At 38.0% G+C, this 27,236-nt stretch overlaps 1 protein-coding gene across 2 annotated transcripts in view; it reads right to left on the bottom strand.

Annotated features, from left to right (window-relative positions):
* The window catches only part of APBA2 (amyloid beta precursor protein binding family A member 2), a 388,985-nt gene extending 365,630 nt beyond the window's left edge, over positions 1-23,355 (bottom strand). Inside the window, exon 1 of one of the 2 annotated variants that reach the window (XM_069098428.1) lies at positions 23,253-23,355. The gene's annotated coding sequence lies outside the window, so the exon portion shown is untranslated. Of the gene's footprint in view, positions 1-22,935; positions 22,980-23,252 lie in introns of those variants that run through there. The other variant, XM_069098429.1, reaches the window with a different exon arrangement.
* Positions 23,356-27,236: the final 3,881 nt, after the last annotated feature.

Below are 27,236 nucleotides of genomic sequence, written 5' to 3'. Positions count from 1 at the left end.
GGAATGGTGGCAAATAAATGGATGATAAGCTTCAAAGCCAGAAAATATAAAACAGTACATTTAATGAAAAGTTATCCAAACCAGGATGGTAGGCTGTAAGCTATCAAATAAAATATCAAATTCTGGTTATTCTGATCTTACCAAAATGCCAAAAAAAAAAAATAATAATAGTGGGCAACAAGGAAGATTGGAAACAGAAAAAGAGAAAAATCATCCCATCCTTTTCCTAAGCATACATACTAAGTCAATACTCAAAATACCAAGACAGAAAAGAACCTAGAGAAGGGCAATGAAAATGATTGAGAGAATGTCAGAGACTGGGGCAGTGCTCTATGAGGACAAACTAAAAAAGATCAGGTCTCTTTGGTCTAAAAAGACAAATACTGAAAGAGAATATTCCTGAACTCTGTAAAGACATAAAGGACATAGAGAATATGAAACACAGGCTTGTTCACCAAATCCTGGTGTAACAGAACAAGGGAGTAGCTGTGTATAAAATTGGACTGCCTTTTGAGCTTCTGAATATAGCAAGCTTAGGGCCCTCATTAGCCCAAAAGGTGGCACAGGCTGAAATCATAAATAGCTTCAGAAAAGATTCAGATAAATTCACATTCATAATGGATGATTAAGAAAGAGATCCTTCACCTGTTGAGCTGCTAGGTGCATACTGGAGAGTGCTGTACCTGGCATTGAGAAGACTGGAGTTCAGATTCAACCTCAGACACTTAACAGTATGACCCTGAGCAAGTCACTTAATCTGTCTGCCTTGAGTCTCCTCATCTCTAAAATGGGTATAATAAAATTATACCCTCCTAGGGTAGCTAGATGGTACAGTGGATAGAGTGCTAGGCCTAGAATCAGGAAGACTCATCTTGCTTAATCTGATCTCAGACACTGTGTCTCAGACACTCAACTGTGTGACTCTGGGCAAGTCACTTAACCCCATTTACCTCAGTTCCTCATCTGTAAAATGAGCTAGAGAAAGAAATGGCAAACCACTCCAGTATCTTCACTGAGAAAATCCCAGACGGATTATGAAGAGCTGGATATAACTGAACAACACCACATTTCAGGGTAGTTATGAGGATCAGATGAGATACTATTTGTGGAGCACTTAGCACAGTGCCTGACATACAGTAAATGCTATATAATGCTAGCTATCATTATTATGTTCAGAAGACCAATCACACCCTTAATTCCATATTCATTAAATGCCTACTATACACAAGAAGGCACTGTGCTAGGTTCTGTGTTAAAAGGATTCAGTGTCACTGACAAAGAGCATAGAGCTAAAGGGACCATGGGGCCAAACCAAGGAGGTAATTTTAAGAGTGTCATTTTATACAGGTAATTCTTACTATAACTTCAGTAGGTCATATAACAAAATGCATTTATTATTAAAGAATCAAATATTCCATTGGTATATTTTGTTAAAGTTCATCCTTTTATGCAAAAAAGAAACAACTGTATCTAAATAGAACTTAAATTGCTATCTAAGCCAATTAAATATATTATATATGGGTCTGAGCACATTATACATATATGCAATTATGGAAAAACATTTCAGGTACCTCAATATTAGTGAGAAGTCAGTGTAATCACTAAAGTAGAATGATTAAATTCTATGTAATCTCGGTTTTAATATTCATTCCAGAAATGATAATCATCAAAGGTCAGTCAATTAAAAGTTGCCCTTTTCTATGCTAAAATCATCTTCTACTGTATTTATATGTGTAATTTTAGGAGACATTCCCTTTTACAGCTTCAATGCACTTTTTAAAAATTTCTGGCTTAAAGCCCTTGGGTGAGTAATACATCTTATTTGTGTATGCATATTTTAATTATAAAAATGCCTATAATAAATTTTAACCATGATTGTTATCTCTCTATGTTTATTTATATTAGCTCCAATAGCTTTCAGTGAGGGATGTATGAGATAGTCAAAGCCTTGGAACCAGCAATAACAGAAACAAAGAAAAAGACTAGCAAATTAATAAAGTATGTTTCTGTTTATACTTATGTTTCCAACAGTTATTGTTTCTATCATGACTATAGTGACTTCTATAATTTTCTCCAATTCCAAAATTTTAGGTTTGTGACCATTGCTAAAATGAAAATGACTGATGTCTGCATATGCCCCCATATCTCCCCAAGACTATGTACTCTATAAATGCACCTAAATTTTTACACATCTTGTCAAACAGTAACTTATGTATTATTACTGATGATCAAGATAGAAAATCTCAATTAAGCAAATAATTAACCTTAATTAATTAACAAATTAAAATTGACAAGCAAATACAAAAGCAGATAATTTAAGAGGTAGCTAAGTACCATGACAGCTGGACCTAGAGTCAGGAAGACCTGAGTTCAAAATCCAGTCTCTGATCTAATTCTGTAATCCTGGGCAAGTTACCTAACCTGTGCCTCAGTTTACTCAGCTGTAAAATGGGGATAACAATAGTGCCTATATCACAGTGTTGTTAGGACCAAATGAGATAATATTTGTAAAAAGCTGAGCACAGTACCTGGCATATGATCACTTCTTAATAAATGCTTCTTCCTTTCTCCCCTCTTCCAAATGAATTTGTTCATTGTACTTCCCCCAATGAAAAAAATAAGATGTAACATGAAAAGAATAACACTGCAATTGAAACCTAGTAAGTAAACTTAGGAAAAACTTTGCCTCTTCCTGTTTTAAATTATTCTAGTTATTTGTTTCTACAGTAATATTTTTTATTCTTTTTGTTGTTACGATCTGAAATATGCCATGTTTCTGTGCTTTCTATTAGTTTATATTTACTTGATTCATTGTAAATGCTATTTATTACATGGTTGTCTACTAAAAATCTCAGAAACAAAGTACCTCCAAATTTGGTTGCTCTAGAACAGTAGGGTTAAACTTTAATAAATATAGGAGCCACCAAACTATACATGAGGATACCAGCAGGCCTCCTATCAACTTTCAAAAACCACATATTAACAGTATCTATGTTGTATTCTTATTTATTTTGCTAAATATTTCCCAATTGCATTTTAATCTGGTTTAGATAGCTAAGGAAAATGTGTTAGACACCTCTGCTCTGAAACACCACAACTAAGAAAGCAGACCTGAATTTTTCTTATCAAGAATGATATTCTAATCCTTTACAAACAGTAAAATGTTTTTTGCACAAGATATACTCACGAGACAAATGACTAAACAACCAATGCATTACCTTGGAAGGTGAAATCTAAGTTAGATAAACTAGATGAAATTAAGTCCTTTCACTACTACATCTAAAGGTTTGGCCAGTTAGTATCTGGTTTACTATTCTAACAGAGTTAATGCATCTTATATACAGCAATAAAAGCAATGTAAAGCTATTATTCCCCCGAGTCAAATAATCTCTATTTTTCCCCTTCAAGTCATTATTTCTAATTAGATCAACAATTAGCAGAAGGACTCCAGTTATGATGCATGTGTGCAGCATAATAAAGACCAACTAAATGAGTGCTTAGATATCTGCTTTAAGGAGATCTGCTGCTGAGCATTTATTTACAGATTGCAGTAGTAATAAAAGTATTGACAGCTCCTCCTCCCCCAAGGTGCTCCTAATAGGAAACAGCAGAATCCCTACAGTTCCACTGTGTTTGATGTGAAGAGAGAGGAGAGAGAAAAAGGGGTATAGAGACAGGAGAAGACAGAGCAATAAGCCAAGACTATGAGAGAAATGTGGATTTAAGATATTTAAATTGACTTCTGTGAGGCATTGCCCTGCAATTCTTGGTCAGTCTGTAACTAGAGAATGAGCACCAGTCCAGCCTGAATAAAAAGGAAGGTATGAACCACAAGGAGCCCTAGTAGTATCTGAGACAAAAGAAAACCCATTATGATCCATCCTTATGGTATATATGGTATAGGACAGTAGAAGAACTGCTGGCCTGGATGTCAGGAAACCAAGATAGAATCCCAACTTGACTGTTATCCAGTTGTGTGACTTTGGGGAATCACAAACCCTCCAGATGTCAGTCTACTCATCTGTAAAATGAAGATAATCATACTTGCACCTACTTCACAGGGTTGCCATGAGAAGAGCACTGCATAAACCTTAAATGGGAATTTTCATCATCACCAAGGATTGTCATGTTGTTGGTAATCTAGAAAAGTCTATGGACCCTTTTCAAAACGAAGTTTTTAAGTGCATAAAATAAAATACATATGATTACAAAGGAAACCATTTAGAGAGAAGATCCTATTATCAAAATATTTTGGTGGGGGGAAACAGGATCTTTCCCTAGGTTAAAGAACCCCTGACCTAAGTATCTTTCAGTTCCAAATTCAAGAACTCTTCCAAAAATGTTCTCTTTGGAATTCAACTTTATGTGTTGTAATAATGATAAGATTAATAATAACTAATCTTTACACAGCATTTACTATGTGCCAGGTACTGTGCTAAGGAGTTTCCAATTATTATTTCCTCTTATCCTTACAACAACCCTGTAAGGTAGGTGCTATCCTCATTTCAATATGAGGAAACAGGTTAAAAAACTTGCCCAAGGTCACACAGTTAATAAGTATATAACTGAGTGTGTGTAACTTAATGAAAAACCTGTTAGCAGCCAAATACCTTTGCCTTCAATTTATCTTCAACCATCTCAACCATACCACAGGTGTCTACCTCCCCTTGACTCTTGGGCCATAACAAGGGATTTTTCATAATCCAATTAACACCAACAGACTCCACATCAGATAAAATCTTGAGGAAAAGATGTTTTTTGGACCCGTCCTATCTAAAATCAAGGTTTATGTTTCATTATCATGGTATTTGCACCAAAAGAAAATGCCTCCCCTTCAGAAAGCCAAACCACCCCTCCCCCTAGCCCCAACCCCACAGGTTTAACAAGAAGACGACATTGTTGGGCTCTGATTCTCCTTTGTAATGATCAGTCTGCGTGCTCTGACTATAAAGAATAGTGAAAGCCTCGTGGTGATGCAAGAAAACCACACAATCCAGCTAACGGCTGAGCTTGTCATTTGTATTCCTCTCCTAAAATTCTTCCGTGTGTACATTCCTGCTTCACTGACAACTTGAAATAAGGTTTCCATATTTTCATGATTCTGTTTTTCAAAGAATAAAGTCAGCCAAACTTCAGAGGTTAACAATATGTGAACAAATTAATAGCATGATTTATGGTTTGCCATAGAATTTTGTACTTAGAGAAGAACAATGACAATTTAATCTAAAAAACCTGTAAATCTGTTAAGGCTAAAAATTAAACATACAAGCAAGTCTGCTGGCATAGCAACAACAGGCCACACTACATAATAAGAGTCTGGAGCCAAAGCCAATTGTAACTGGACTCAAAAACAGGAGGTCTGGGCCCGAATCCCAGCTCCCCCACTATCCCACAGGATAGTCCTTGCTAATCAGTTGCACAGTTCTGCACCTCCTATTTTCTGCCTACTCTTCCAATGGATGTAAAAATTATCTTGTTGGCAAGTCAAAAGTTAGTCAATAAACAATAACTGAGCGTTTGTATACTTGAAAGGTCAAGGAGAGGAGCAAGGAAAATGAGGATACAGTCCTTACTGTCAAAGACTGACAGTCTTTGGAGAGATGGAAAGCAAACGTGAAACAGCTAGGGAATAAATTTACAGAGTCCCTTCATTCAAACTCGCTAAAGGCTCCTCCATTTCAAATGCAAATTTCACAAAAACTCAGGCTTGGAAGGGACCTCAAAGGTGAACAGAATCACAGAATTTCCGAGTTAGATAGGATCTCACTAGCCAGCTGATCCAACCATAAAAGCCTTTCCTCAAAGACCCCCCAGTGAGGGGGCCTCCAGGGACCATCCATCCCACTCTTGGACAGCACTATTTGTTGGAAAATTCTCGCTAAGATAGTGTCAAAATCTGCAACTGCCACACGTCATTAATATTTCTGTACACTAAGACCAAGAAGAAAAACTTGAATCATTCTTTCATAGCCCATTTTAATACTTGAAAATATCTATCATGCTTCCTTCCCCTACCTCTCCAGACTAACAGTTCCTTCAACCATTCTTCCTAGTCAGCTAGGTAGTACAGGGGTAAGAACAATCACCAGATGTAGAGTGAGGAAGACTTCAGTTTAAATCACACCTCAGGGGGCAGCAAGGTGGCAGCAGAGAATAGAGCACTTGTCCTGGAGTCAGGAGGACCTGAGTTCAAATCAGACCTCAGACACTTAACACTTACTAGCCCTGTGACCTTGGGCAAGTCACTTAACCCCAATTGCCCTGCCTTCTCCCCTCCAAAAAGTTGAATGAATGAATTAATGGACAGTTGCTGTGGGTGAGACCTTAGACAAGTCACTCAACCTCAGCCTCAGTGTCTTCACCTGCAAAATGCAGATAATAGCATATCACTCACAGGGTTATAAGGATCAAATGAGACAACATACACACAATGCTTTGTAAACCTTAAAGTGCTATATGAATACTAGCTCTTTAATATTATCATTACAGAATGAGGAGGAATATAAGCCACATCATCCTGATTCTTCCATTTCTTCAATGTCTTTCCTAAAACATGGCACCTGGAGTTGTTTGCATGCTGTCTCCCCTATAAGTCTGTGAGCTCCGTAAGAGTGGGGAATTTAGCACAGTGCTTGGTGAACAGTAGGTGCTTAATAAATGTCTACTAATGATTTCCAGATATGGTCTAACCAGGACACAGTACAGTGGGTCTATCCCAAGGAAATAATTTCCTTATTCTGAGACAGCTAGGTGGCACAGTGGATAGATGATTAAACCTGGAGTAAAGAAGACAATTTCAAATCCTGCCTCACAGGATCCTGGACAAGTCACTTAACCATTGTCTGTTTCAGCTTCCTCATATCCAAAATGAAGATAATATCACCTACCTCCCAGGACTGTTATAAGAAAAAAAAATTAAATAATTTTTGTAAAGTTTTTTTTTTTGCAAACCTTAAATATATAAATGCTAGCTATTATTATTGTTCTATATTAATAATAATATATCCTAAAATCACATTAACTTTTTTGACTCCCATATCACACTGCTGGCTCAGCCTAACTTCAGTCCATTCATACCTCCATCTTTTTCATATATATGTGTATATATGTATGTGTGTATATGTGCATATATGTGTATATACATGTATACCTCCTTCATCCTCTACTTGGGTCACTGATTTTTTAACCCATGTATAGGAGTATGTATACATAAATGTGTGTACATCTACATGTATGTGCACATATGTATATACATGTACATATATAAAATGTGCATTGTATGTGTGATATATGTATAGATAATATGTGGGTATATGTCTATATATAAAAATCTATCCTTAAGATACATTTTGTAGAAACACAAATACAATTTTTTATTTTAATTTTTAGCCTGAAAGAACTCTGATAAGGTTTGGCATTTGTTATACTTAATCAAATTAATGGCACAGAATCAATTTGAGTTCATATACAAAAATCTTCTTGGACAGAACCTTGCGCACCTAAGAGCAACTCAGAAAAGGGAATGGAACAGGGGAAAAACTAAAACAGAAAAAACACAAGCAGCTCTCAGAGCACCAGATGAAGATAATAGACACAGAAGGCAAGAACAGGAAAGAAACTTACAATCTCATGCTTTCAAAATGAAAGAGCCAAGCCCTTATTGTGTGGCATTTATAAAGTGCCTGCTTTGTGCCCAGCACTACATGTTACCATTTTACTTTACTAGTAGTTTTACGAGAAGGCTTGTACTAATTATGATAAATGTATGTGTATCTGTGTGTGTGTGTGCGCGTATAGAAGTGTGGTTATTTTACATAATCAGGTATGTTTCCAATCTAATCCAATTCAATAAGCATATATTACACACTAGTAATTCCAAGGCACAGTGATAAACACTAAAGACAAAATGATGGAAAGAAAACACCATCCATCCTTTCCCTTGAAGAGCTTACATTCTACTGAGGCAAGTTAAAGCACCCAAAAGAGTTCCAATCCCACTTCTATTTGAAACTACCAGTTCAATACCAGTGGAAAAAATAGTGGACTTGGAATCATAAAACCTAGATAATAATACTTCTTTACAAAAACATTAAAGATACATTTCATAAAAAAGTGATTGGACTACATCCATGGTCCCTATATTTCCAGTTCTAGATCCTATGATACATTTTATGGTCCACCAATATGGGCTGACCATAAGCAAAATTCTAAATGTGTAAAATTTATTGTTAATGGCCTTTCACTTTATCCCCAGTCCTTTTTGTGCTCTTAGCATCCTCCCCACATTCCAGATGCTTCTTTCCCTCATTCTCCCTATGTTTTATTCTTGCTGTCAACTGGCTAAAATCTAATCTCCATTAAAAACTAAAGTGTAAGCTTGTAGCATTTTGTCAGTACCCCTACCAGACATTTACATTCTAATCTATATAAGTTATTTTTGAACAGGACTTATTTCCCCAATTAGACTCTAAGATCCTTAAGGTCACAGACTGTTTCTCATCTCTATACCATCCTTGCCAAGAACACAGTGCCTTACACATAGCAACAACTTAAATGAATTAATGTTGTCAAATGTTTGTCCAAATGGTTCAAAGTATGACCCTCCCTAAGGGTGCTCGCATTTCAAAACTGCATTTGTAATATAGAAGGCATTTAAGAGCCAAAAGAATAAAACTAAAATTCAATTCAAGGAACATTCCATAAACATCCATTTCAAGCTACTATGCTGGTTATAATGACAAGCAATGGATTTCATATTTCAATATACGGGTTCTGCCTAGTGCCTCTCAAATCACATGAAGTAGTCACCTACATTTTATATGGCTTTAAGACATAAAATACTACAATCTCCAAAGAATTAAAAATCAATACTATTCAGAAGGCAATGGAGAACAGAGTGGGAATAAGCAGGATGCAATCCATAATAATATAATAATAAGTAAGGATTTGCAAAGAAAAAAGAGTAAAGGGCATCATCAAAGTATAATTGACAAAAAAAGGATGGGCTGGTCAAATAGCAAGAGTGAGAGAGAAACATGAAACAGCCTGTATACTCCACTGTTATACTTACAATGTCAAGAGAATGTGAGGACCCAGTAAGGGTGGGTGACAAGGGAGGAAGGGAATGAATCTGGAATTCAAAGTTTTAAAATCAAATGTTTAAAAATATATAAATACAATTATTAATACTATTTTACATGTAATTGGGAAATAAGATATACAGGCACTGGGGCATAAAGATCTACCATGCCCTACTGGAAAAGTAGAAGGGGGTATGGGAGAATATATAGGAGAAAGCAGATTGGAGGAGGGGATATCCTGTGGGACCGCTATTTTGGGGTGGCGGGTAGGGGAAAAATGGGGAAAAAATGTGTAACTCGAAATCTGGCGGAAATGAATGATGTAAATCAGAAGTTAATAAAGCATTTGAAAAAAAAGAGAATGTGAGGAAAGTAGACTTCCTATGGTGAATTTATAAGAGGACACCAAGCGCTGCATAGGAAAGATAGCCATGATTGCTTCACTAGAGGGAGCATGCACACTGACAAAATTACAGATGTGGGCCTGTCATATTGATAAACGTTTAGAAAGGGGTCACCTCTTCTGCCTACTCATAAGGTCAGCCCTGCTGACACTACCTAGTCCATCCAAACTACCATAGTCTCCAAGCCACTCATTCTGATTCAATGAAGAAAAAAAGCCTGTTACTGTATCTCCTGACTTTGATGGGTTTGACCCCTGGCTTCAATACTTACTGTAAGTATAAGCATTGGCAAGTCATTTAGCTTTTGACTCCTAAACTGTAAATTGTACTACCTATGTTGCAAATTTTATGACAAGTCTTTTCTGGTACCCTTTTAAAAGTGCTATAGAAATTTGAGTTATTATTCTAGTTCCATTTCTGTGTTTGTTTCTATACCAAGTTATCTTGGATAACCTTTCATTTTTTCTATCTTTAAAGCACTTTTCTTCCTCTCATGAAAATATTCTTCACAAGAATTATTTCCTAGTATTCCGTGGATAAAGAAAACACTAGAAGAGGTAACTAGTGTCTCCTCTGAATTAGTCAACTACCTAAACAAAACTAAATAACAAAAGCTGAATTTAAAAGAATAAAGCATCATCTAGAATGGCCAAAGAAGAGAAATGATTCTTTGCTGTTATGTACAGAGCCTCACATATCATGGATGCTCACACTTTTCACGATGATAAGCCCAGGACAAGAATGATTGAGCTTCTTTTGTTTCAACTGTTGATGGTCCATATAAAGAAAGCTACTCCATGAGCACTGCTAGTTGGTGGCAGCTGTCCTGTCCCCTAGCAGTGAACAGATGATAGCAAAAAAGCACTCAATCATTTTGGTCAAGCCCAGGACTGGTTTAAACAAAGATTTCAAGTGTGCATCCCCAAACTAAAGGTAATTTGAGTGAGATGTTAAATAAAACTGCATGGAGCCAACTTTCAACTTTTCCTTGGGCTTAACGGTCATGGATGTTTTACCTTGAATGTCCTGGTAAGCTACTAAACAGAAGATATAAATATTCGTTTTGTTTCTGTCACACTGTTATCTTTGATCAGTCATTCACTTTCCCTGTTCCTCAGTTTTCTCACCCCTCCTAAGGAGATAATATGATGTCTGTTCCTTCTTGAAAAGCTTTCAACTAAGCCCCCAAACAAAGGAAAAATACAAAGGAGAACAAAAATTGATGAATGTCCAACCAAGTGGTTCTTTTGCTTGAGAGAAAATTGAAATCAATAGTAAAGTTTGAGAACATCTATTGATTTTAATAATTCATTTTCAGTGCCACCATAATCAAAAGCATTTTTTAACACCTGCTTGTGAACTCTGCAGTACAGAGCCAGCTGAATAGATTCTCTGTCCTCTAGGTCCTTGCAATCTAAGACATAACAAGGAGGTAGGAGGATAAATCAAAGTCAGACATGACAAAATGTTACTAAACAAGAACATAAGCAAAATGCATTATAATTATATACAAGCAAAGAGCTAAATGTATTTAGTGGTTGCAGTAATCGTAAAGAGAAGATAGAAGGACAGAACAGGAGAAAAGGGATATGTCCATTTAGCGATGTCCAACTCTTCAGGTAGAGAGTTAGCAAGATATGAGAAAACAATGAATCTGGGAGTCAGAAAAATGGTATTTGAGCCTTAGCTCCACAGTTTTTAACTATGAGACCTTAGACAAGTCACAACCTCTCAAAGGCACCATTTTATCATCTACAAAATGGGGGAGATAGCTAATAATAAGAACTCATAATAAAAGTTAACATTTATGTAATTCTTTAAGGTTTACAACTCACTTTATTTTTATCTTATTTTAGCTTTACAATCCTATGGGCTAATTCTTACAATAGAATAAGATAGGCAATGCAAATATTACCACCATTTTAATAATAATTATCCTTACATTGTTCACCTACTGAACGGAGTTCACAGGATCATAGATTTAAAGCTGAAAGGAAGACATCTACTTCAAACCCCTCATTCTACAAATAAAGAAACTGAAACCCAGTAAGTTAAGAGGCAGCTAGGTAGCATGATGGATAGACTGCTGCACTTGGAATATGGAAGATGAATTCAAACATTGCCTCAGCCACTTACTTGGTCACTATGTGACCCTGAGAAAATCACTTAATGTCTGCCTGCCTCAGTTTCCCTATCTGTAAAATGGGGGTAATAACTGCACCTACCTCACAGGGTTGTTGTAAGGAAAATATGAGATACTATTTTCAAGTGCCTGGCAAAATCTTAAAGCACTATATAAATGCCAGCTATTGCTATTTTATTAGCTAGTAATCAACTTGCCCAAGGGTACACAGGGAGCAGGCATCAGAGGAAGAATTTGGCCTTGGTTGCTCCCACTACAGGGCCAATGCTCTTTGCACTGTACTGAATCCCTCTGTTGCTATGAGGAAAGCTCTCTATAAACTCTGCATGGGAGACCTCCGTTTCTTCATCTATAAAATGATGGAGCTGGACTAGCTAGCCTCTGAGATCCTTTCTAGTTCTAGACCTATGATCTTCTAACATACTGCAAAGCAGCTAATGGTGAAACAGTAGAGCAGCAGAAGAAAGTAACAGAATGAGAACATTGCTGACCAGCAACAGAGAAGGGCCCACTCATTTTGACAGACAATGCCAAGTAGATCATGAAGGAGCAGCAGAGAGATAAATCACAATAACTCCATACCAAAGTTGTAGCCATGAAATGATGAATTTGTCAATCAATCAACATTTATCAAGCCCCTATGTGCATGGCACTGTCATGGACCATGGACGACATAAGGAGGTATAAAACATAGTAACTGCTTTCAAGGACAGTGTACACAGAGGAACAACATATATTCAGATGACCTCTAAATTCCTTTCCAGCTCTAAAGCTATGAACCAAATGCAAGGCAAGTAATCAATCAACAAATATTCATTGTGTTCCTGATGTGCAAAACACTGTTCTAGGTGCTGAGAATACCAATAAAAAATGAAATTGCCCCTGCTCTCAAGGAAAATGAATAGGGCTATGTGAGAAGAACATAGAAGAAATACTATTTATTTAGGAGCTGGGGGGGGGGATGGCCAAGGATAGCCAAGGGCTCCTATTATCATGAAAGGTTTCACAAAAGAGCTGGAACTTAAGTTAGGTTGTGATGGATCAGATTCAGAGAAGCGGATAGGAAGGCAGGAAGTATGCTTAGTGGGGGTAAGAACATAAACAAAGGTATAGAAGGAACATAAGTATGGCTAATTCAGAGGAAGCTTAAGACCAGTCAGGCTTGAGCAGAGAAAGGATAATAGTGGAGATAAGGTTGGAAAGGGTGACTGGGGCCAGATCATAGAAAGTCTTAAATGACAAGATAATTCATTAGGACTTCATCCTGCAGTCATTGGGGCCCACTTAATGGCTTCTGAAGACAAATGGCACAAAATGCCACAGTAGCAAAAATTTATATAGGTTGGACACTTTGTCAACATGGAATCATGTTACCATGACTCCTTTTCTTCCTGAAGAATTTGGCTACAATGCTTATGAAGTAAGGTTAGTATTCAGACAAATTAGAGAAACTAGCAAGTCCACAGAAGATCATACTAGGTTAGACCCCACTCTTTGAGAAGACACCCTTACAAGGACCCAGAGGTTAATGCTTTCAAGGAATCCTCTAGCACCTATTGTGAAGGAACCCCATACTATAATTTGTGGGTCCATTGAGGGGTCTTCCAAAGAATCCTACACTACCTGAGTCATCACAGGTTGCTCTTAGCCCTACAGCACTTACCTTCTGAAAGGACAGGGCTTCCCACCATCACACAACCAAAGTTTATCTTTCCACCACAGGACATAAGCTATCACTCACATAAACATGACATTCTTCAGGCATCATTGTTTTCATCTTCCTAAAGAATGGGCATATTCATTGTTATGAAGGAATTAAAGTATGTAATTTTTTTTTCAGCTACACAACATCATCCCCATATATGAGGGAGACAACATATAATATTTTCATATGAGTAACAGTTGATGTCACGTACTTGGACTGAGGCTCTCCAAACCCTGAATAGCAGAAAACAGAGGAAGTTCATCTGATAATCTGTAGGAGAAGGATAAGGTAGAAGATGCTTTTCTAGAATGCCCCAGGTCCATATCAGTAGACTTTAAAAAAAAATTCATTTCCCAGATAATTGCTTCAATTCTTTGCTTACACTAATTTCTACATGTTTTCTTCCCATTCATTTTATACAAACAAAAAAGTCAATATGCAATAGCAATTGAGGGGAAAAGTGATATATTTTAATGAAATTTGCAATGCTTACATAAGAGAGTTGGCCTTTGATTAACTTCTACCCCACTACAACCACCAGAAAGATCCTTAAATAATCACAAGGTTTTAAAAGAAGTGAAAATCTAACCAAAAGAAATTTGGCCATACCTGGTGGTACCAAAGCATAAGCATCTCTCCAAAAAAGTCTAGAAAGAAACAACTCCATTGGTTAAGCAAACAAATTAATGACCCTCTTGGGGGTTTTAAATAGTTAAACCCTAGGCCTATCAGTCAGTGGGCAAGATTGCAATCTATAAACTGCCTGTAGAGAAGACTCCAACAGGAATTAAGGGGAATTTTTTTCTCTTCTCTCACCCCCTTTGGTGATGAGGAGACAAAATATCCAAGAAGGATCAGAGGCAAAGTCTCAAGAGACACAAATACAGAGAAGTCATCAAAGTTAAAAAGCAATAACTTCAAGTGTGGCAATCCCTGGCAGCAGAGAAGAGAGTTGTGCTAATGGGGAAGTCACTTAACTCCTCAGAAAGTTACAGATGGTGTGCTGTTCTGCATTGGTACAGCGACCTACAGTGATGAAATCACAGCTCTGAAACACCTCTATCAGAACAAGGCTTTGAGATGGATGTTCCACACAGGTCCACTTGATGATGGAGTGTTCTCCTCCAGCCCTCTGCCCCCATTTTTTTCATCTGCTTGGAAGATCAACAGTAATTTCAGAGCTGGGGAAACTGAGCAAGGTAGGGGAGGGGAGTGGAGGGAATGCCCAAGCTTTTTCTTGAAATTATTCATAAAAAGTGTGGCTTTAGGGGAAGCTAGGTGATGCAGTGAATAGAGCACCAGCCCTGGGGTCAGGAGGACCTGAGTTCAAATATAACCTCAGACACTTAACACTTATTAGCTGTGTGACTTTGGGCAAGTCACTTAACCTCAACTGCCTTGCCTTCTCCCCTCCAAAAAAAAAAGTGAGGTTTTGTGTACAAGGACTGATTTTGATAGACTTAGCACTTCTCAACAATGCAAGGACCTAAAACAATTCTGAAGGACACATGATGGAAAATGCCAGCCACATCCATAAAAAGAACTATGGAGTCAGAATGCAGAACAAAGCAGACTATTTTCATTTTTTGTTTTGTTTTATTTTGTTTTTTCTTTCTTTCTAATGTTTTTGTTCCCATTCGTTATAATTCTTCTATGCAACATGACTAATGTGAAAATGTGTTTAATAGGAATGTATGTGTAGAGCCCATATCAGATTGCAAGCTGTCTTGGGGAGGGAGAAGAAAATTTAAAACTTAAAGAAGCTAACGTTGAAAACTAAAAATAAATAATTTAATTAAAATTTTTTTTTTAAAAAGTGTGGTTTTACAACAAGAAATTAGTGGAAGTTGCAAAGACCTTTTTACCCTAAGGTAACTATCAGTCTGTGATAAGGACAGGGACTCTCTTAGTAGGACAAAGTGAAATTCAAAATATAGATTTAATCTTAGTCTGGGGACACTCTGCTGGGCTCATAAATCTGGCTACAACTAAGGAGATGTCAGCTTGCCCTTATCAGAGAAAGGCTTCCTAGCAGGAAGGAGCTGAGTTGGTCAGCAGGTGCCTTAAAGAGATGCAAATCAGAAGCTGATAGCAGGTACCAGGCATAGAAACACCCAACAGTGAACACTGAACCAATATCTAGTAGCAGCCCCCAAACTATTAGAATACCCCTTGGCAGAAACCGCGTGAGCAGAGTTTTGAGACCAGTGTGGAAGCACCACAATGACCCTGGAGTCAACAAGACTTGGATTTGCCTCCCACCTTAGACACTGTGTAACACTGAGCAATTCACTCCACTTCTCTGAACTTCTATTTCCTAATGTGTAAAATGAGAGGGTTTGACTGGATGATCTCCACCAGGGAAGCTCAGCAGCCCTGGAGTACCACAAATGCTAGTTACCCCTATGCACCCATACTAAGAGCCATGCACATTTCCTACCTATGACCTTCTCCACACAATTTCTCTAGGTATGCCTATTCTTGGTTCACTGGTAACATATTTTGGGGGGATGGTATGGCCTGCCTATGTTTTTTTTAAACTATGGCACTTCATTAAATGTTTTTGAACTAATCCTGTCCTCCATATTGTGGTATTAGTTACAAGTCATACAGCTTCCCTTGATTTACATGTTTTACCCAGGCAAACACGCACAATACCTAACCCCAAGACACTGAAAACACTCCTAAGGGTAAACCCCACTTGGGCCAAGCTGAACTTAAGCCAACTCCCTTTTGCATGTAATCCTTTGCTTTGGATAGGGAAATGAGCTATCATAGTAGACTGAGAAGCATCAGGCCTAGCAAAAAGAAGATTTGGGCTCTAGTCTGGATAGGCATCAATTAGCCATGTGACCTCAGCAAATCACCTAACCTTTCAGGTCTTTAGCTTTTTAACTATAGACATTTTGAACTGAATTATCTCTAAGGTCTCTTACAACTCTTAAAATTCTATGGTCCAGGTGTATGGCAGGGAAGGGAGGAGTATGACTGGTGATAAGATTCAGCTATGATTACTCAACACACCAGAGCTAATTTTAGATCCACTTATTGTCAAATCTCAATTAACCAGCTGAACAGTCAGACAGATTGTCCCAAAATAGCATAGTCAAATCACTGGCTAAATCAAGGATATGTGATTTCATCAGCGTGAGTTCTCCCTACACTGATAAAGCTCATAACCACACAAGGCCTTGGTGGATGGTCTTCATGATTTTAAGAAAGGCTGAAAACATTCATCACCTTCATCATATTGCCAACCCTCTAGTGAAAAACCACTCCTGACCTAATTAAGATGATCTTCAGACGGCCATCACTATGGTCATACTTGAAACATTTCTAGCTTGGCACAAGTTCACATTCTTCTTGCATGGTATTTCAGAATCAAAGGCCATCTCCATGCCACAATGAGGCACTGGAATAGGACCCTACTAGAAGAAAACACGGGATGGTTTTCTTTAATCATTTATATTAGCATGCTAGTTCTTCCAGCAGATTGACCTTTCCCAATTATATTCTGCTTTAGCCAATATTCAATTATTTTTCATAATTACTTGACAATATACCAGCTCATGGCAAGGAGAAATGCCCATAAGCACTTTGGGTAGCAGAAAACAGCAAAAGTTTATTCTGAATAATCCATAAATTCAGAAGCAGTGTAGTTTACTGGTAGATACAGGATTTAGTCTGGAGACACGAAAATGGATTCAAATCCCAGCTCTAACCTGTACTAGTTATGTGGCAAGTCACTTAACCCTTACGTGACTCATGAGATTCCTTAGGACTTAACTACTGCATCATAGCCAAAGTGCTACTTCTACTATGGTAGAAAAATTCCCCCATAGTAATGAAATCTCAGATCTCTCAAGTATTCCTGTAATCCATAAATGTGTATGCAGAAAATTAAGGGCTGTCTGAAATAGCTTAATGTAACAATTCCATTGAGGCTAGGAAGAGAGAATCAGGGGAGCCAGGAGATCCACAAGTCAAAAGAGTTGACTTCGGAAATAATTAAAATAGCTTCTTGAATTCTTTCCCGTTCTGTTATGAAGTACAGGACCTGCCACCAAAATCAATTCAAAGTCCAACTTTGCCTATAACAACAAATATATCCTGCATGTACGAAGAGCTTTAAAAATGTGCATAGCACTTTACAGGTGTCCTTCTAAGAGCCTTACAAGACACTTATGGAGTAAGTCATATAGTATTATACTCCTTTTACAAAAGAAGAAACTGAGACTCAAAGACCACATAGCTAATAACTATCAGAGGCAGGATTCAAACCCAGATCTTCCTGACATCAAGTCCTACACTCTCTACCCACTAAGCCACATGCATCCCCTCAGTCTTCTGGGAAGGTGGCCATTCTAGAACACCAGTTGGAGAACAGAAGACAGAATACAGAAAGATATGATGATGAAACAAATGGGAAACAAATTAAAGATTCATGTCGGTTCTTTTAAAATTCAGTAACTGTTCTTTTTTCCATTCTTTGTTAACAAGGGATGGCTTAGTGGTTGGGGAAGAGAGAGAGGGCAATATTGGGGATTTTTAAAATTTAAAAAGAAAAAAAAATTCAATCATCCCCTGGGTAGAGTTAAAATTCATGTTTTAACTAAAGAGATGACCATATAAGGAAGCAGACGCCACAGTACACAGAGCATCAGACTTGGACCCAACAGGACCTGAGTTCCAGTCCTCAGACACTTAATAGCCACATGACCATGGGTAAATCACTCAGTCTCAATGACAATTACTTTATCTATGAAATGGGTATAATAGTAAAACCGACTTTGCAGATTTATTAAGGATCAAATGAAATAGTACATATAAGTCATTTTGCAAACCTTAAAACACTTTCTAAATGTAAGCTATTATTATTATTGTTGTTGCTATGATGATGAGAAGGAGGAGGAGGAAAACTTGGTGTAGTAATGAAAGGAAGTCTGCCCTTTATTAGCTGAATGACCTTGAACAATGTACCTCCTTCTTCTAGGCCCCAGTTTCTTCATGTGTAAAATGAGAGGGTTGAACTAGATCAATGGTTCTTAAAGTGTGATCCAGGGGAAACTTAGGAGTCCACAGGACCCTTTCATGGAGTCTGTGATAGTCAAATTACTTCATAACAATATGAAGATGTTAGAATTTCTAAGATGACAAATTATCAATAGATATAACTCACATAAACCTTTGGGAGGGTCTTCAATAATTTTTAAGGCTGGAAAAGGGTCCTGAGACCAAAATGTCTGAGAACCATTGGAGGCAAAATAGGTCTGGGGCCAAGAGCTTGGGCAGATGCAGCAGACATGATCTCTAAGCCCTTTCCAGTTCTGCTTTATGGTGGACAGAACATCTATAACACTGATAACTCACATGTATCACTTCCAGGTTTACAGGGAAATCTCTTTTCTCAGAAGTCTACTAAGTGGTTAGTTTAAGTATTATTATCCCCATTCTACAGATGATGAAACTGAGACTAGACTCCAAGTCTTAGTCGCTTGCTCTGGGTCTGAGTCAATATTTGAACCCAGATCTCTGCTGACTAGAAGAACAACACTTTCCACTACAAATTGTGGCCTCAAATTCACATTCTTGTGAGACTGTTTCAACATGGAAGCCAAAGAACAGCACAGAAAGAGATGTTGGAAGTGCCAATCATAAACTTTCCTCTCCTACTTAGGGTCCTAGAGGTCTTCAGCAAACTTGCTAGTCTGTGTCTACTAAAAAATCTCCTGCATTTGGCACATCTGTCATAGTTTGCCAACCGCCACCACCACCACCCCCATCACTGCACTGAAGCTTGCAATTTGACATCACCCAATATTATTTTTACAAAGGGGTAGCTTAGGAATTGGGTTAACTAACTTGTAGACTCTATGACTAACTTTTTGAGGCATCTTGAGCAAGTTATTAAATCTGGGGCCTCAATTTCCCTATCTATAAAATGAGGGGGGAAATCCCATCCCCTAGATTGCTGCAATATCTTTTATGAGTATTAAAAATGATGGCATTAAAGATCTTGCTCCTAATATAAAGTCACTTATAAGGGACTATGAGTCTCTCTAAAGTTTTAAAGACAAATATCTCACATTTCTCCCCCCTCAGTCTCTAGCCCACCCTGAACCCAATGTAGGAGAACGGCAGTCTGATTTACAGAACAATATTGTTAGCAATAGCTATTTTTGTACCTGAGGCAAGAAGCACTAAATTGAATTCCCAGAATATCAAGGGGTTATGAGGAGGAAAGGAAGAGAGGTCAACCAAGGCTTTGCTAAGGAGGAATACCAGCTACTGAGGAGTGGAGGGGCTGGGGAGAGGAAGAAGCAGCACCATGTAGTGACTATTTTACCTAATTATTCTTGCTAAGTGCTAACTCAGTTAAACCTTCTAAAGCTTCACTCTAGGACAAAGCTTTGGTTACCCTTCCTTAGTTAAAGTTCTACTAGTTTACATATTAAAATATATCTACCTCAGCTCCCTCAGTCAGCCCCCCCATTTCCACCCTTATCCCAGAGGCTAACACAACACCCCAAATTTAAACAAAGTTCAACCTCATGGCAACATCACCAGCAGATGTGTTTTTCCTCTAAGTTCTTCAGTTGTGTCTAGGAAAAGCTAAAAGTGTTTTAGCATAATATCTTAGCTTCTAGAGGGTGTGATGAACTTCTTTTTACAATTATCTTTTATTTTTACTTAACATTTTTTTAAAGTTCAGGTGACAAGTCAGATATTTATGCTTTTCTACTTCACAATCTATCACCACCAATTATTCTTGTGAAACTTTTAAAAAAAAACTTCATTGAAAAGGTTAGAGGAATTCCAGGTTAAGTATGTACCTAAGCCAAGAATTCATACCTAATCCATGGACAGATGACCTTGGCCAGGCCTATTCAGAAAATAACACTATAATCATGAGAAATCTGTTGGAAGTTAATGAATCCCTCTTCAGAACTCCCTCTCCTCTGGAGGATCTGATAAGGATCTATTCACATAGGATCTGATAAGCCTAGGCATTTATTCCTGGATGCCTGAAAATAACTCTTTGGAAATATAAAGTCAATTAGGAGGTAACTACTCTAGCTAATAAAAAATTGTATTTCAATACCTATATGACTTAGTCAACAAGTAATTCTTCCATCTCATTACTATTTGATGGCATCATATAGACCTGGCTTGATTCTTCAGGCCATCAAATACTGGAAAGAATTTATTTTCAAACGTAATCATACCCAAGTTAAGCTCTAAATAAAGAAAGGTAAAACTGAAAAACACCAAGTTAAAACTCATTTCCTAATAAATTGGACATTTTCCTCCCGAGTCAAGACAGATTTAATACCATCTTGTAACTTTCTGCCTGACTTCTCTCTTCATCAGGTCCTTTGAATATTTATTCTACTCTCTGGTCCATAGGCTTCTTAGCACAGAAATGGAAGTAGTGACATTCAAAGCATCAAAGAGGTCACGTGATAGACTGCATTCTCAATACTGCCTCGAAAAGTCCCCAGAAGTCACAGCTAAGTAAACTCAAATCTGCAGTCTGGGGGGAGGGAGGGAATGAGGGCGGAGGAAACAGGAGGAGAGAAGAGGGACAAGATGGAAAAAAAGAAAAATAGCTCCACCTTCTCATCCCCAGATAATAACAAAAACACTGTAAAAAGCAGCTGCTACTTCATGTAGGAGACTGTTTTTAACCCAAAGGGATGATAATGGGGAACAACATATATATTTCTCAGCACTTTCCAGGTAGAACAAGAAGTGTGAATTTCAAGAAAAGTTTTCCTTTTTAAATCCCCAAGCCCCTGGTAGAAAATGATTGCTAGAACTTCAATGTTGCCTCACAAAAGAAAAAAAAAAAGCTCTGAAAGGGGGAGGGGAGGACAGGCAAGTGACATAAGTCATCAACTACTACACAGCTCCAAAATTATAATTCATATGTAAATATATTTTAAAATTATATTACCATTTCAATATTATATTTTATGTCTTCCAGGATAAAAGAACAATAAACAATTAAAAACATCTACTTTTTCTAATTCCCCTAGAAATCACAGACTATTCAGGCAATCATTATTTATGAAAGCAAAAAACAGGTCGAGACTGAAGCTCAGCATAATTAACAACTAATAAAACTGATACTATGCCTGAAATATCAACAACAACATTTATGCAAATAACAACGCTCTCCAGATCTATTTTTTTAGGTCTCTTAACAGTGTGCTAATTCAGATGATGGTCTATTGTCTGAAAAAGCTAAAGCCTCAAATAATAAACTTTAAAAGTTATTTAAAGATGTATATTTTTTTAAGATTTTGAAATTCATCATTTAAAACACCGGTTTTATACAGTAGATTTAAGAGAAAGCAATCTAGCTAGATTATAAAGTATATTCCTAGGTATCCATAAGTACTAGGAAAGCTTAGGGGGGGGAGTATTCCTATCATATTGGTATATCTGGGGGTTTCGGAGAAGATGATCTGTTATGTCCTTGTCAGAATGTAATCACAACCAGACAAGAAGATAGTGAACAAGTCAACTTCTTAAATAAGAAAGCATAACCTGTCAAAAGTATATCATGCCAATTCCTCCCTATTGAACATTCAGCACCCTCATACAGTACCCCTCTTCCCTGTAATATCAGAATTCTTTTCATTGAGTCAAGCTAAACCTGGCCCCAAAAATGCATATTCAGGTTTGTCACACTGTTTATCCCAAGAAAAAGTGATATGTATGATTTTTAATTAGGGAGCTTTTCCCTCCAGACCTCATTATAAAGGAAAAAAAGAGAGGGAAAAAAAAAAAGATCAAAAGATCTGATTCAGTTGCTACACTAGAGGCATAAAAATCTAGAGACAAATACAAACTCAGAGAGGTGCAGAGTTACATGGGGACTTTGATGCCATCTTCAAGTGCATTAAGGAAAATGAACTTCCAGCTATCCTGCAGAGCACAATAGATGCAAATAGGTATGACTTAGTAGAAGCACACTTATTTTTAAAGCACAGCATTCCATAATATAGTGAAAATGACCCTCTCTAGAAGACATTTACTTACTCAAAGATGCAAGGGAGAAAAACGGAGGGGGGAGGTGTAAAAGCCCCAAAACATACCACAATAAAAGACTTCCAAAGAAAGAAAAGGGGCTGAGCCCATCAGTAAGCAGCACCTTTCTGGGATGCGGACATTTCCCACTCCCTAATTATTTAAAAAAGAAGAAGATGCAGAAGCAGCAAGGCTTGTTTCCGCTCTCGTCCCCCCCCCTTCCACCTCCCTCTGACCACTCACCCCACCGCACTATCTACCACAATAGCAGGAAGAAAGGAAAGCTGTTCCGTACCAGTCAAGAACATTCTCTGAAATCCATCCCCTGCAAGCATGCAGCAAGCAGAGCTATAAACAACACTACCACCACCACCACCACCACCACCACCTTTCCAGGCAACACATCAAAGTGACAAACCATAGCAGACTACTCCCACATTAAAGAAGCCCGAGACAGCAGCGAGCCCCCTCCACCCTCAGCCTTGCTCCGCGCACCTCCCAGCCCTCCTCCCCTTCCCCTGCCCTGCCCTGCCCTGCCCTGTCCTCCTCCCAGATCCCCTTCCCCACCTGGCTCCCTGTGCATCGCTGGTACTTGTCTGCATGCTTTAGCGGGGTGGCTGGGAAATGCAATTTAGTGGCGGCAGCAGCATCCCTCCTCCAGACGCTAAGGCTGAGGGGGGAGGGGGGGTGGGGGGGGGGGGGGGGGGGGGGGTACAAGCATGCACTATTCCCCGGACTGGAAAAACATTCATCCTCTCTCTCGCTGACCTCTCCGTCTACTTTCCATCTATCTTTACAAATACCAAGGTAGGTCCCATCAGGCACAAACACAAGGGCTTGCACTCGCTTGACAAGTTAAGTTTTATTTCCTTTCTTCTCCTTACCTGTCTTGGGAAATGCTTGAATGGTTTTCCCCCCCACTCCCCCCCCCCACCCTCCTGGAGAAGACGAACAAGGGGCAGCTGCAACAGCTCTTTTGTGTGACTGCTTGAGAGCCACACACAGAGACTACTAATTAACCCAGGAAGCTGAATAGAGGAAAAGCCCCGGCACCCCAGAATCTGTATAATTCAAGCTGCTCTCTAATGCTGGGAAGGGAAAGAAAAAGAGCGAAAACCTCCCAACCCTGGATACTGTTGCTAGGCCTGGCAAAGCTTTCCCTCCTCTCTCTTCCTTCTGCTAGAGGCCTCCAACCCTCATCTCTCCACGGCTGCCTCTCTAACAGGGATTGGAGTTTAATGTTTCCTGATGAGACCAGGGCATTTGGGAAAGAAAGTAAGAACAGAGTGGTCCAAATCCTGAACAGGGGTGACTTCGGGATCATGATCACTACTGGAGTAGTTTTCATCTCAACGAAGTTACCTTAGACTTTCATTTGGGTGTGGGTCTAATACAGAGAAGAATTGAAGATACAGAGGGGCAGGAATGAGATCCTGGGTCCCTCTAAATTGTATTCCATAGATAAATGTTGCCATCTAATGAACCTGTTCCTCTAACAATAACTAGCTTTATTCCAAAGTTTATTGATTCAAAATATACTTATCAAGCATCTACCTGGTACGCAGTTAAATGCTTACTAAATGTTTCTGTTGCCTAACTGACTGACCTAATAAATGCAAGGCATTATGCTAGACATTATGAAGATCAAAGGAGGCTTGGAGTTTATACCCCCAAAGCAATGACATCATAAAAAATGGTAACACCAGGGGGCAGCATTATACAAAGCAGAAGGAATGTATGAAAGTCTTGATTTTGTTTGTACCAGGTAGCAACTGTGACAAGCAATTTTTTCATCTAGGGCAAAAAGAAGAAAAGGCTCATTCCCCACACACACCTCACTGTCACATTTCAGTACTTCTAGGCTGTTGAATGGGATGGAACCATGCTTCCCTATGAGATGATTCAGGGGGAGAAATAAAGTTCTTTGTGCTCTTACTGCCCTCTAAATTTTTTGCCCTGGGGCAAAGGCCCGGTGCTCCTGCCTTAGTTATAGTTTTGATGCCAGGAAAGACGTTGCCATTGATTTCCAAATGAATTGCTCAATTTTTAAAATATGTTTAGAAGACTTAGACTGGGGCTATATCACATATAAAATCATAATTACAAAGTATTTGGTATAGTCTTTGAATATGAATTTTACAAAATCTAAAGAATCATGGTAGGAACTCTACTTTTCAGTTATCAAACCACCCAAAATACTCTTACCATGTAGTAAGCACTTAATAAATGTTTTTTTCCACTGAATTCAATTGCCAGTCTAATTTCATCATCTATGTATCATATGTGCCTAATTTCATTTTTAATGCCAAAAAGACACTTTACCAACACAGGACAGAAATGATTTAGCAATTTTAAAAGCTCAAAGTGCTTTTTTTTTTGCTTTCTTTCTAGGATAATCTGGATCAAACTTTGAGCAGTTTGCATTTGGGCATCTAAAGGAGATTGAACACTTGCACTAAAAAATAGCCAAAGTAACACCTATCTGTCATGTCCAACTCTTCATGACCCCTCTTGGGATTTTCTTGGCATGGATACTAGAGTGGTTTGACATTTCCTTCTCCAGCTCATTTTACATATAAGGACATTGAGGTTAAGTTACTTGCCCAGGGTCACAGAGTTAGTAAGCATCTGAGGCCAGATTTGAACTCAGGAAGATGAATTTTCCTGACTCCAGACCTATCATTCTATCCACTGTACCACCTTGCTGACCTTCATATGTGTTTAGCAACCTGTAATTGAGCAAAGATTCTTTTCATAGTATTAATGACAAGTGATCAAACAGATTTTGCTTTATTCTACTCTAATTATTTTTTAAAAAAATCTCTTTACATGAGACCTCAATCTCTAGAAAATCCTACTCCCAGGCTTCATCACAGAATGGAGATGACCCTGAGTTCCTAAAGACTATGCCAGCACAATACTAGCAGATTCTGGTAGGGTTTCAAGTATGGTCCCAATAACAAGTTGAGTCTGTTTCCAAGGACCATCCTAGCTAATTATGGAGATGCATATCACCAATAAGCTGTTCACCTAGTGATTAAATCTTTTGGCTATGCCAAAACAAAGAAAAATATTTTTTAATTCCTAAATCCTGTGTGCACCACTTTTGCTTCTGCAGTGATAGAGCCAAAGTGGTGAGAAAGGAGGCAGAAGAGACTAAGGATCACAGATTTTAGACCATCAACAAACCTCAATTTGACTATTGATACCCTAAATGTGAGATTCCTGACCAACTTTTGGAGGAGCATTCTTCCTATGTATAAAACCAGAAGAAGCTTAATAGAAAAATGACCCATGGTAGTTGATAGAATAAGTTGTATCATATGCCCAGAGGCTACAAGAAGTACTATTTTATGGAATGTTGCTCATCATGTATTACAGTATTAATGACAAAAGTATATGTAAAAATACCACCATGAAAAATAATTGCAATTTATACACCAACCTGTGTTGCTGAGAACAAAGTGGTATAGGAATTCTACAAAGAACTTGATAAGACCCTCCAAGTCAAATCAACATATACAATATTTGGTGACTTCAGCAAAATATTGCAAAAGGAATATGAGGAGAAATACTTGGGAAAGTATGGTTCAGGAAAAAGAAATGAGAAAGGCCAAAGACATGGAAATTATACAAAAAAGGTAGGTCTCTATATTTTGTCTATAGAATTGGTAGGGGGGGGCAGCTAGGTGGCACAATGGATAGAGCACCGGCCCTGAAGTCAGGAGAACCTGAGTTCAAATCCAGCCTCTGACCAGACACTTGAGTCTTACTAGCTATGTGACCCTGGGCAAGTCACTTCACCCCAATTGCTTCACCAAAATTAAAAAAAAAATTGTTAGGTACTGGACATGAAAAACAGCAAATAAAACCATAAAGAACAAAATAGCTTATATTTTTAAATGATTGATGTGCGAGTTATCCCTAATTCTTTATAGTCAAACTATCAACTAATCAGAGCTAAGACCAAAATTTATAAAGAGAAAAAAAGAGGAAAGAGTGAAAGAAAGGAAGAAATGAGAAAATACATAAGTTGCAACTAAGGCGATTTAACCTTGAATTTAAACAAACTTCATAAAAGTCAAAAATTGGAAATGGACAAGAGAAATGACATTGACACCAAACATCATAACTTCATCCAGGAATTTAACTAACATAAACTAATTATCACAACAAGAAGACAAGAAGAGCCTAGAAAGCTCCTTGGTCAGCAAACACCTGGCAATACATCAAGTAATTTTATTACTTTGGCAAGTAATGCCAAACAGAGAGATATAGCCACCAAAAGGAACACCAGGTTTGAATATAAACTAATCTGAAAATCATTACATAGAAGAGTGATGGCCACTGATTGGTTAGTAACATCTTATAAAGCAGAGAGAAACAGTGGAGGATAAGGCAAGTTTAAAGAAAGTCTGGACATATATTAGACTAAATAAAGTCTTTCCAAGGGCATTCAAGGATGAAAAGGGAAAGAACCTAACAAACATAAGAAAATCGAAAAAGACTGGTAAAAAAAAAATTAACAAACTGCTTTCTCCATCAAAGATAATGAAAGTGCCACACCTAGACCCTATAATTACAGACCCTGAGATTCTTACAGAATGGAGAGGCAGAATTATGCAGTAGAAGGAGAAGAAAATTGAATGAGTAAATATAAAAAAGATCTCTGGTGGAGCAGGAATAATTGTAAGAGTGTTGAAGGACAAATAAACTATGTGAAGGAGAAAGGGAGATACTAAAGGAGTTTAAAAAAAATTACAGACCTAACTGACATCAAAAAGGAAAAAGGGTAACCAAGAAACCATCCATAACTATCTATCAATATGCCTATTCTCCTATCTATGTAAAATCTTTATGGGAATCAT

The sequence above is a fragment of the Petaurus breviceps genome, unplaced genomic scaffold (assembly GCF_028583685.1).
Source record: "Petaurus breviceps papuanus isolate PSGF00001 unplaced genomic scaffold, PetGlider_PUasm1.0 37, whole genome shotgun sequence".
Classification (NCBI taxonomy): domain Eukaryota; kingdom Metazoa; phylum Chordata; class Mammalia; order Diprotodontia; family Petauridae; genus Petaurus; species Petaurus breviceps.
This window is presented reverse-complemented; position numbering and strand designations above follow the sequence as displayed.